Raw genomic sequence first — 12,627 nt, 5'->3', positions numbered from 1 at the left:
TATGTGGATGACATACTATTGATGGGTAATGACATAGGTATGTTGACAACTGTAAAGGTATGGTTGTCAAATACATTCTCCATGAAAGACTTAAGGGAGGTAACCTATATTCTTGGGATTCGTATCTATAGAGATAGAGCAAAAAGAATAATTGGTTTATCCCAAAGTCTATACTTGGAAAAGGTGTTAAAGAGGTTTAACATGCTTGATTCCAAGAGAGGATTGTTACCAGTGAGACATGGTATCCATCCTTCTAAAGAGTTATCTCCAAAGACACCTGAAGAAAGAGATAAAATGGCCAGGATTCCATATGCTTCGGCTATTGGAAGTTTAATGTATGCAATGTTGTGTACTAGGCCGGATATCGCATATGCTTTTAGTTTGACTAACAGGTATCAATCCAATCCAAGTTTGGAACACTGGATAGCTGTCAAGAATATCCTTAAGTACTTGAGAAGAACTAAGGATTTATTCTTGATCTATGGAGGTGGAGACTTGCAATTAGATGGTTATGCTGATTCTAATTTCCAATCAGATATCGATGATAGAAAGTCTACCTCTGGATATGTGTTCATTTGTAATGGAGGTGCAGTCAGTTGAAAGAGTTCCAAACAGAGCACGACTGTAGATTCCACTACAGAGGCTGAGTATATTGCTGCATCAGATGCTGCAAAGGAAGCTATTTGGATAAAGAAATTCGTGATAGAACTTACAGTAGTTCCTTCCATTGAGTCAGTAGTTCCACTACACTGTGACAACAATGGAGCAGTCATACAGGCTAAGGAACCAAGGTCTCACCAGAAATGCAAACACATAGAAAAGCGCTACCACATTATCAGAGAAATAGTTGGGCGAGGCGATGTAGCCATGCAGAAAATAGCATCAGCTGAAAATCCAACTAATCCATTCACTAAGCCTATGTAACAGACTCAGCTAGACCAACATCTTGAGAAGATAGGTCTAAGATATTATAATGAATGGCTCTAGTGCTAGTGGGAGATTATTAGTAGTATGCCCTAGAGCATATCATTTAGTATGTATCTTGTACATATTTTTATTAATAAAAGACATTTCCACTTTTCCTTTTACATTATATATTTATGTGTAATAGAAAAGGTCCATTGATATTTTGTTAGAAATTCTATTCTTAAGTTGTTAAGAATATGAGTGACAGCATTTCTAGCACAAAATATCATAAATAGGTTCACAATCGAGGATACTTCACAATAAGGACATGACTTATCTAGAGAGATTGTATTCATGTTTGTTCCCAAGTTATTTATATGAAATATAAATAAGATGGAATGGTGAGTCTCATGCCATATGACAAACATGATAGGCACTTATAAATGATAAGTAGGCCGAACCAGTGACACTTGTGACAAGCACATGGAGTTTACTCTTGTCAATGTTTTGTCATAAATCATATCAATGCATATAATCTTTAGACCTGAGATAGCACAGTTATCTTGTATATAGGTAGTTTGAGTTTGATACTGCTTTCATACTTGTACTGTGTATGGGTATATGGGCATGTGTTGGCTCCTACTAGTTATATATGGAGGTAGGTGTTGATCAAGATGGAATCTATTCCTCTAAATAAATAGAGATAAAATCCTATGTTCATTTAATTGTTCTTAATATTTCAAGTTCCTGGCCAGGACAGATAAATTTAATCAGAAAAGAGCTTCTGATGAGAAAATTTTTTTAATCAAGAACTGGAATTAAAAGAGAACATAATATTCATAGCAAATGGAGTTTGACATAAACCATGACTCCAGCTTGAGTTAGAATTTTATAACAGAGAGATTCCAGTGCATAGTAACATATGATTATAGGTTCATTTAAGGTAAACCTTATTACTAATTGGGTGTCCATGGCATGCTATGCTAGGTGTTAACCATGGTCTATGAGGTGCATAAAATGATTTAGAGAAATCATTTATGGTAAGAAAGAGTTCTGATGGTATTAAGAGTTGATATTATATCTTATTGCCAACTAGTGATGAGCCTAGTAAGTCACACACATACACAAGTTATCACCTAATTAAATATGATTTAATTAATTAATTAATTAAAGAGTATAATTGATTAATAAAATAGGTTTGGTTTGCAATTAGATTGCAAAGTCCCTAGCATGACTTGAAACCAAATATAGATTATTGGATGTATAGTATAAGTTAAATTTATATTTAAAGTGTTTAAATATGAATTTAATTAATGAGAAATTAATTAATAGAGATTAATTAATTAATTTATATTTGATATAAATTAATTAGAAGAAGAGAAATAATTATTTTGGGTTAAGAACTCAAAATTAAGACACAGGGGCATTTTGGTCATTTCACAGTGTGACACGTGGCACCATGAGATGGTGACACATGGAATTATATATAAGCTTGCCAAATGTTTTTTAATCATGTAATATGATTAAAATTAAGATTAAATATAGGTTTGACACTTGGCACAATGTGATTGGGTCACTTAAACCTAGAACCAATCAAAGGGTGACATGTGGCAAGGGTTTAATGTGTTAACCTAGCTATATAAGTGTTGTTATGAGAAAAAATAAATGACAAGCAGCAGCCACTCCTTTGTGCCGCCACCTTTGGTGTGCAATTCTCTCCTCTTCTTCTTCTTCTCTCATCAATCCAAGAGATTAGAAAAACAATCTCTTGAATTAAGAACACCAGAAATTGTTTCTAGTGTCCTGTTTACATCTCTAATCTTTTAAAAGGTAGAACTTGATTTTCTAATTAATAGAAAAAGCTTTAGAAGCTGTTCAAGGGCTGCCATAGGTGTTCTTGGTGTGGACAAGCTAGAGGGACAACATTTGGTGTCCTGAAGACGAATCTCAAAGGCGCAAATAGACTGCAGTGCATCAAGAGGTTAGTGTGTTTATTCTTGATTTAATCTAGGGTTCTAAATTTAATCTGATTAATTTTAAAATCTTAAATGACAAATACAGATCCAAAAACATATTAAAAGAGTTTTAATATGTTGTTTATCATTGAAATCAAATAGATAAAAATAAATCTTGCATGATGCATGTGACCCTAGGTGAAAATTTTTGAATTCAATGGTATAAAATTTTTGAATTCAATGGTATAAATTTTTGAAAGGGGAAACTAAGTCCTCGATTCATTGGGTCGTATGATGTTCTAGAAAGAGTGGGTCCATTAGCATATAGACTTGTATTGCCTCCGGAGTTAGAAAAGATTCACAATGTCTTCCATGTCTCCATGTTGAGGAGGTACAGATCAAACCCCTCTCACATTTTGCCAGTAGAAGAGATTGAGGTAAATCCAGACCTGACATATGATGAAGAGCCCATAAAGATCTTGGCACATGAGATGAAGCAGTTGAGGAACAAGCAAATACCTCTAGTGAAAGTGCTGTGGAACCATCATTCAAGCCAGGAGGCTACATGGAAGCGTGAGGAGGACATGAGGAGACAGCACCCACAGCTATTCGGAGACTGAGACTAGGTAAATTTTGAGGAAGAAATTTATTTTTAAGGAGGGGAGAATTGTAACACCCCGAACCACCGAGTAATGAATAGTACCATTTTTGGTCCGTGACTAGTACTATTTAAAGACACCTTAAGGACAAAAAATAAATAAAAAATTAATTGAGATAGACACAATAAAAATTCAAGTGACCCAAAAATATAAGGATTCACCGGGTATATTGAAAAAGAGAGATTATAACCCAATAAGGGGCATTTTGGTCAATTCACCTCAAGAGTTGACTTTTGACCGAAATATCAATTAAATTAAATTAAATTAAACTAATGAATTGAATTATGGGGTAAAAATAGATGAAAAATTCAAGTAAAAATATATAAGGGAAAATTTAAGAAATGAAAAACTAAACTTCCATTTCTATTATTACAAAATTAAAAAGAAGGACTTATGGGCTTTTGATAATTAAATTTAATTATTTAATTAAAAGGAAAAATTAAGTGTAAATGTAAAAAAAAAAATTGGGAATAAAAATTTAAGTTTAATTATCCTTATGACACAATTAAAATTTATTATTTTAATAAACTAATTTTGGGGTAAATATATATATATATATATATATATATATATATATATATATATATATATATATATATATAAAAGAAGACAAATGTCTTCTTCATTTTTATTTTTTCACAAGGTGACACCACCCACTCCTCTCTCTTCCTCTCTCTCTCTCTTTCTCTTTTTCTCTTCTTCTTCCACTTCTTCCCCTCATTGATTTCCCCTCCCAAGTTTTAATTCCCTTAAATTCCCTTCATAAATCCCATAACCCACTAAAAGAAAAGATCAAAGAGAACTTTGATTGAGGCATTGGAGCAAGTAGAGCAAAAGAAATTGGAAGAAAAATTGAAGTTGGAAAGAAATCACTTGAGGTAAGTTTCTTTTTATGTTAGATTAGTTGTATAAGCCTTGAATGAAGTTAACTTATGATGAAATTTCATGAGAAATTGAAAGGAAACATGCATGGAACCTAAACTAAGCTTTTGGCCAACTTAGGGAAAATTAGGGTTTTGATGTATTTTAGTTAAATTGATGATAAATCTAAGTTAAATTGAGGTAGTATGCATGATTGGGAGTAGTAAGATTTCATGGGATTGCATAAATTGAATTATGGAAGATTAGGGTTCATGGGAAAATTGGGTTTTGGTGCTAGAGAGTGAAATTGGTGTGTGTAGTATTAAATTATGGTCATTTGAGGTTTATTTAGTTTGAATTGACATTGGGTTGATGAATGGAGGTAATGAAATGGTAGGATTAGAGAAAATTGCAAACTTTGGTGTTTGAAAATTGTGGGGTTTGTGCAAGGAAGTACCATTGATATGTCAACGCTAAATTATAGTCATTTTAGGTGAATTAAATGTTAATTGAGGTTGGTTAGTGGGAATAATTGAAGAAATGAAAAATTTGAACTGAGGGCAGAATTTGCACACTGAGTTCAGTATGTTTGACAGCCCATAAATTGAGCTACATAACTCCAATTGGTGTGAAATCAATTGGAAATGAAACTTAAGATATAGGGCTAGAATTTTTGTGAAGATACCCTGCCTCGAAAATGAACTTAAGCTATCCGAAATGAGCCTTGAACTTAGAGGCAAAATTCTGGAACCTGCAGAATTTGACCATATGAATAGTAAATTTGCATGGCCATAACTCTCTATAGAAAACTTCGATTTAGGTGATTCTTGAGCCGATGGAAACCTAAGACATAGTAGAAAATTTCATATGAAGAACTTGAGGCCAAATTATGGACTTAACCCAATCAAATTGCTGAGCAAATTTGAATCACCTAATCAGCATAATGTAGATTTATCATATGAATAGTAAAATTTGTATGGCCATAACTCTCTCTAGAAAGCTCCGATTTAGGCGATTCTTGAACCAATGGAAACCTAAGACATAGTAGAACATTTCGTATGAAGAACATTAGACCAAATTATGGACTTAACTTGATCAAATTGCTGAACAAAGTTGGATCGATAAGTTTGACAGAACTGAATCTGCAGGATGAACAGTGACTTGAACAGTAATAGTGTTTTGGTCATAACTTGAGCTACACGGCTCCAAATTAAGCGATTCAAAAAGGAAAATAAAGTTAAGACGTAAATGAACAATTTTCATGAAGAATTCCTTATCAAATTATGATCGAAACTAGGTAAAAATTGGGTTCAAAGATTGGGGCACCAAGCTGTCCAAAACTAAAATTTTCTAAAATTTGCAATGCTAACTTAGGATACATTAGACATTCATGTAATGAGTTCTTAGTAGCAATTAAGATTCATATTGAGACATTCTATTTGTGTATTTTCAGTAGAGAAAGAGGTTGGGACAGACAAGGAATAGTGACTAAAGAGAAAGGAGAGCATTGAAGGTTTGTGCACAACTAACCTTTTCTTCATTTTTAAAACTTGTAAATTGTTTGGAATGTGTTTATTTGAATGAGTTTGCTTTGAATAAGTTTACTTTGACTGAAATTTGCTTTTTCTCTTGCATTTGAGAAATTTGAGTGTTGCCACCTTTATATGGATATTATGATGAAATTAAATGTGTTTATTGGTTTATAAATGTGATTGTTGAGTGGGAAATTTTTGAAAACTATTTTGAAACCACAGTTAGCATGACAGTCCCTTTCGGAACTCCCCAATAGTAACTGCTGCTTGGGGTTGATAATTGATATTGATTATATCTCCTATTATTAACGGTTAGTGGGGTAAGATTACATGAGTACTCATTAGCTAGCTAGCCCTTCCCTCATTAATAATGGTTAGCGAGGTTGAGATTGCTTTGTCGTAGTGTACAACATGATACTGATCGTGAAATTTTGTGTCATGGCCTGAACTGTGTGTTAATGTTGGCAACACTAATGCTTTGTGAATTGTGATTTATGAAGTGTGATTTCTCATTTGAAATGTTATTCCAATAAGTGGCTCTTATGGACATAGAACTATTGTGAAGTTTTCATGTTTAAGAAAAATGTGATTTATTATGCTTTAACAAATCGTGTTTTACCTTGAGTTTTAAAGTTATTAGTTGTGCACCACTGAGTGATATACTCAGTGATAGCTTCTTTATGCTATCACAGATAAGGGAAAGGAGAAGGCTACTGAGTGAGAGACTTGGAAGCAGCATTTTGGTTTTGATTGTGGGCATATATCGTAGGTATACCCCTGTAATTTCCTTTTGATGTATTTTGTACCTATATGTATGGATGTACGGATATTGAGCAGTTTGTATTTAAAATCATTGCATTGCTATCACATTTTGAGTTTGTAACTATTTTGTATTTTACTTAGAGACTTATGAAAATGTAACTTTTGCAATATTTAGTCTATCATTATTTCCAATGAATGTTTACATGGAATTTTAACTATTCTCGTGTAGTTTTCTGCAAAAGAATTGATAAGATAAAAAGCTATGGTTTGTTTTAAAATCCTTTGTAGTATAACTAATGGGTTATCGATAGGTGGAGTTCGGTAATTCATTAGGTATGCTACGGGAACATGTCGTGCCTTACAAGGGATAAGGTGTGACATGATCAATGTAAATTATTTTTACTTTAATGAAAAATGAATGGAATTATTGAGTATTATTTTTTATGACAATTGAATTGAGAAATGATGTTGAATTGTGTTGAGGTAGTAGTGAGTTTGATGGAAAAGAATTATTTGAAGTGTTTTTACAGGCATTTGAAGAACTGTTTTCTTAAAATACAGACGGCACTCTGCCGAAAATTTTCCAAAAATTTGCGTAAAAAATAAAATGGACAAAAATTTGAACTAGTTTTTAAATTTCTATTAAATGTAAGAAAATGCTCACCACTTCTAAAAAATAAGAAAATGGTTTTAAAATCCCTTGTAGGGTACTTAATGAGTTATCGGTAGGTGAAGTTCAGTAGTTCATTAGGTATTCTATAGGATCATGTTATGCCTTACAGAGGGGTAAGGTGTGACACCTAGGACCTAGTTTTTGGCTAGATTCGGCTGCCTGGCAGCTTGTCCCTGAACATTGTAAATATTACAGTCGATCCCAGAATTTTCAGACTTCTCGAATGCATTTCAGGTAGCAGAATTTGCAAAGGTAGTCCCAAACTTAAGTACTGTAATTTTTACCTTAGTTAAGCTAGCTGATAAATCTGCAAAATATTCCTAACTTAGTAACTCAACTCAACTCGACTAAGCCTTTATCCCAAAAATTATTGGGTCCGACTATATGGATTTTCTTTCTTCTCTCTAAACGATTTTGGTTTAAATCCTCAGAAATGTGTAATGCTTTTAGGACATGTTGTACTACTTTTCTCCAAGTCAATTTAGTAAAATTAAGTAAAATAATTTTAATTAAGACAATGATGATAAAGAGGACGTCCAAGAATATTTTTATAATTTTTGAAGTGCTGAAAATAATTATTTAGACTGTAGAGGAGTACAAAATAACATAATACTTTTTTATAATTTCCCTATTTTCTATATGACCATATGCAATATCAATTTTATGCCCCCATTTATGCTCTAAAAGTTCATTCTCAAAAATCCTACTGTTGCCTAATGCATAATGTGTGTGTTTGAAGTAGAAATGTAACTCAATGCAAGCCCACCCACCTAAATATTTTCACACACAGGGCAAGGCGGGGGATATGTGTAACTCAATGCAAGCCCACCCACCTAAATATTTTCACACACAGGGGCGGGGCGGGGGATATGTTTGTTTTTTTTTTTTCTTATCAATCATAATATATTAACAAAATATTTACATAGTGGACATACATAGAATATAAATAGTAAGTAAAAATAATATAAAATATTAAATTATAAAAATTTGTTATCAATTAAAAAATTATAATAAAATCTCTATAATAAATATAAATATTATAAAATTATAGTTTTGATCATTATATAACTTAATAATATTAAATCCTTACATAAAATTTAAATTTTCAAAGTAAAAAAATAAATATAAGCACCAAATAGTTAAATTTCTTCCTCTACTGGCATACACCTCAACACTTCAGCAAGAGAGGGAATTCAAAATTCAAAACTAATTCCTTCCACTAGTCAAGTTAGTGAGGCATTCAGATATGTGGTCATGACACTATAGTTTCAAAACTACCTTAACAATTTACTAAACATTTATTGACAATTCAAACACATACAATTAAATTTCTAACAATTTAAGTCAAAAGCATAATATTCATTTCATTCACAAATTTGCAATAAAAATAATTCACAATTTTTTCATCAAAACAAATTGTCAAGAGAATTTATAGAAAAATTTTATATTATGCACAAACCTTGTTCGAGTCGCCTCTAGGCCTTGACTCGATGTCTCAGGTTCTTTTCCGATATTCTTTTCAACTGAAACACACAATTTTACAGTGTTTCAGTATCATAACGTATAATAAATTCAATAATAAATTCACAATTGCTTATGTCTAGCTCTAATATGCTTAATTTAACGTTCTTTGAATTTTGCATTTTGCGTTTACTATTCACGACACTATTCAAGTCAAATTATTGACTTTCTTATGCTTAATAAGTATGGGAATTTCAATTTCACCCACATACCGCATTTTGGTTGCTTAATTTGTTGATTTTGGTTGCCCCTTCAATTTTTAGGTCTCCTAGGCACAATTTTAAATTTTCAGTTTTGATGTCCTGTTTTGCACTGTTTCATTGGTCATGTTGCTGTGGCAATTTGGCTAAGTGTTCTTCATTAAAGTTGTTCCTTATTGTCTTATCATTAATTCCCTTTTTGAATCATTCCATTTCGAGTTTCGTAGCCCATGATATGGCCATTTGAATCAGGTTGGTTGGATTGGTTTAACCCAGATTTTCTGGGCACCTAATTGGTTCTGGCAGTTTTGGACCTCTAACTTGGGGTGACAATTTCACTTGGTTATGGGCAGAATTTGGGTTGGTGTTTTTCATGAAAGTTGTAGTGCTATGTCATACCTTTCCAATGCCACCAAAATCAGGTCATTTGAACTTGTCTAGCCCAAGTTATAGGAACATAAACAAACACTGTTCATTTGATCATTTTGGTACAGTGACAATGCACATTACCCAGATTTGACCTAATTGTTCATTATGTTAATGCCATTTTCTGAGCATGATTTCTTCATGAAAAATGTGCCATTATGTGTCTATTTGTATTCCCAATTGGCCTCATACCAATTGGGTTGGTAAAATTTCAGTTTTGGTCCCTCAAAAGGACCTAGGTCAAGCTGCCAAAATAGGAACCCTAACCAATCCAAATTGAAATTCAACTCTACCAATTCCATCACATCACAAATGGTCTCAATTGACCATTTCCAACCTCAGTTAAGGTCATTTGCATTAATTGAGCATTTCCTATAATTTTTCTCCCAATTTCAAGAGGCTTAAGAACCCTAATTACACAATTGTGCAATCTAATGCAATTAAAGTTGATAATCAATGTCTACATGCTTAATTCAACTCAATTAGCCATTCAATTTCATCAAAATCATGCACTACTAACTCCCTTAATTGCTGGCCAAAAATTCCCTTTGGTCCCTCATAATGGTTTTCTTTGAATTTAAGTTGAATTCTAAGTTAACTTAACATAAAAAATCTGCTTTAAACTAAAAATTTCACTTTAAATGACTTACCTCAACTTTGATTTTCCAATTCCTCAATTCTTGTAACACCCTCCTGGTAGCAATTCCGTACATTCTACTGTTCCGGTGACTGGTGTCGGTCCGGACAGCTAGAACGTCCGGAAAAATATTTAAACTAAAGTCAAGAACCAAAATTAACTCAAATATTAATAAAAAAAATTTAGGAAAAATTTTAGAAATAAAATACAACCAAGTCAAAATGAGCCGGTGCCCAAGCGATGGGTAACCTAGAGGGAAGTTGCGGTTCTCGCAACGAGGAGCCCTAGACCCGGGAAAAAATTCATAAAATAATTTTTGGGACTCCAAAGAAGGGTCATTGAGGTTCCTATGGCATTAGAATGCCAAGAAAATATTTAGAAAAATTTTACAATCGGTACAGACAATTTTGACCCGTTAAGCCAAACGGAGGGCATTTTGGTCATTTCGCCTTCAGAGACTATTTTTGGCCGACTTGTCCAGTTGAGTAAATAATTATTATGACATAAAATATGAATTAATATTGATGAAAAATTAATTGAAAGTTAGTAGAAAAGAAAAGAAAAGAAAATGCAATAAAATGCTAAATATGACATATTGTGATGTCATTTAAAAAGCTTCCTCCAATCACAATTAAACAACCCTTTAATTAACTAATAAAAGAGACCAAAGGAGACCAAAAATTCTGGTCATCTTCTTCTTCTTCTTCAGCCAAAACTTGACCTCCCCTTTTCCATAACCCTCCATGAAAGTTTCCTTTAATTTCTTCCATTTCCCATGAAATTCCACTACTAAACCCTAAGTCACCTTCATTAAAACTTGTCCCCACATCACAAGGCAACTCTAGGCAGCCACAAAGAGGAGAAATTCTAGAGTTTTCACAAGCTCAATAAGTTGAGCAAAGAGGTTAGTGCTTAATTATGCATGTATATCTCTTGTTCCATGTTAAGGACTTAAAAATGAGTATGAAATTGTGGATTAAATGAATGAAACTTATGGGTATGTATGCCATGGATTTCGGCTGCCCTAAGGAAGGAATAGGATTGAGTGTTTGTGATGGACTTGGAGTGAACTAGAAACCATGTTTAAAGTGTATAAATATAAGGATAATGAACTAGTAGTTAATTAAGGTAAGTTGTGAAAATTCATAATGGGAATTAGGGTTTTAAGGGTGAAAATTGGACTTGGCATTTGAATTGATTAATGGACATTCTAGTGGTCAATTAGTGACCATTTAAGGCAAGTTAATCATAATTTGAAGTGAGTTAATGCATGGAAAAGTGAATGTGTAGGCTGCCTAAAGACAGTAATAGGGTGACTAAAATTTTAGTCCACTTGGACTGCCATATCTTTGGCTGTGTTGGTCTAATTGGTGTTTGGCCAATTGGACATGAAACTAGGCTTATAATGGCACATTTTTTGCTGAAGAAACCATGCCCAAAAGACCAAAGCAAGTGGACCAAAAGTTGGCCCCAATCCGGATACCCTGCAACAAAGACTGCGAGAATGATCAAATGAACAGTAACTGTTCATTTGGCCATAACTCACTGTAGATAAGGTCAATTGACCTGAAATGTTTACAGAAAAAAGTTAAGACATAGACAAACAACTTTCATGAAGAAACCTACCCCAAATTATGACCAGAACCTAACCCAAATGGCAGTGGCAGTCACTGTTCATGTTACTGTAGATATGGTAATTTCTGCAGAATGGAAATCCGGCCAGCTGTGGTTTTTGGGCCATATCTGGAGCTACAAAACTCCAAATAGAGTGATTCAAAAAAAGAAATTCAACTAGACAAAATAAGGAACAACTTTCATGTTTACCATTTCCTCAAATTCCCACTACAACAGGGCCCAATGGAATAGTAAAGTTGGGTCACAAAAACTGAAAATTCTGCTCTCTTGTGTTAAGCTTAGAAATGGTAATGGTAATCAATTCCAACAAGTTTTAAATGTAAAATGTGACACCCCTTACCCGTGTACAGTATACCCGAGTAAGTAATGCCACACGGTGTACTGGCACACTCTAATATACCTTACTTAATTTGTATCATGCTTTTGAAGCTAATTTATGAAATATGATTTATTTAAGCCATTTATCGAAATTATTATTTATTTGAGGTTCCGAAAATTTTAAAGAAAATCCGGCGGAGTACCGGCTAAAAATGGAGAAAACAGTTCTTCGGAACCTGTTAAAAACACTTCCAAATAATTACCAAATAATCCCAACTTCAATTTATCAACAAAATCTCAATATTAAGATCTCAACAACATTTCAATTCCAGTTCTCAATCATCCATCACATGTGATGATCACATATAAATCACAAGTAAACATTTACTTTTCCATTCACAAGTACAATTTTCATAATTTACATAAACATCAATATACATTACACAAGTTTAATTACATAGGAGAAAAACAAAGTTAAGTTACAAAATGTCAAAATGACACCTAATGTCCTACCAATGCACTGCAGAAGTTGAGGTGACACG

This window comes from Hevea brasiliensis, chromosome 8, assembly GCF_030052815.1.
Source record: "Hevea brasiliensis isolate MT/VB/25A 57/8 chromosome 8, ASM3005281v1, whole genome shotgun sequence".
Lineage (NCBI taxonomy): Eukaryota > Viridiplantae > Streptophyta > Magnoliopsida > Malpighiales > Euphorbiaceae > Hevea > Hevea brasiliensis.
This window is presented reverse-complemented; position numbering follows the sequence as displayed.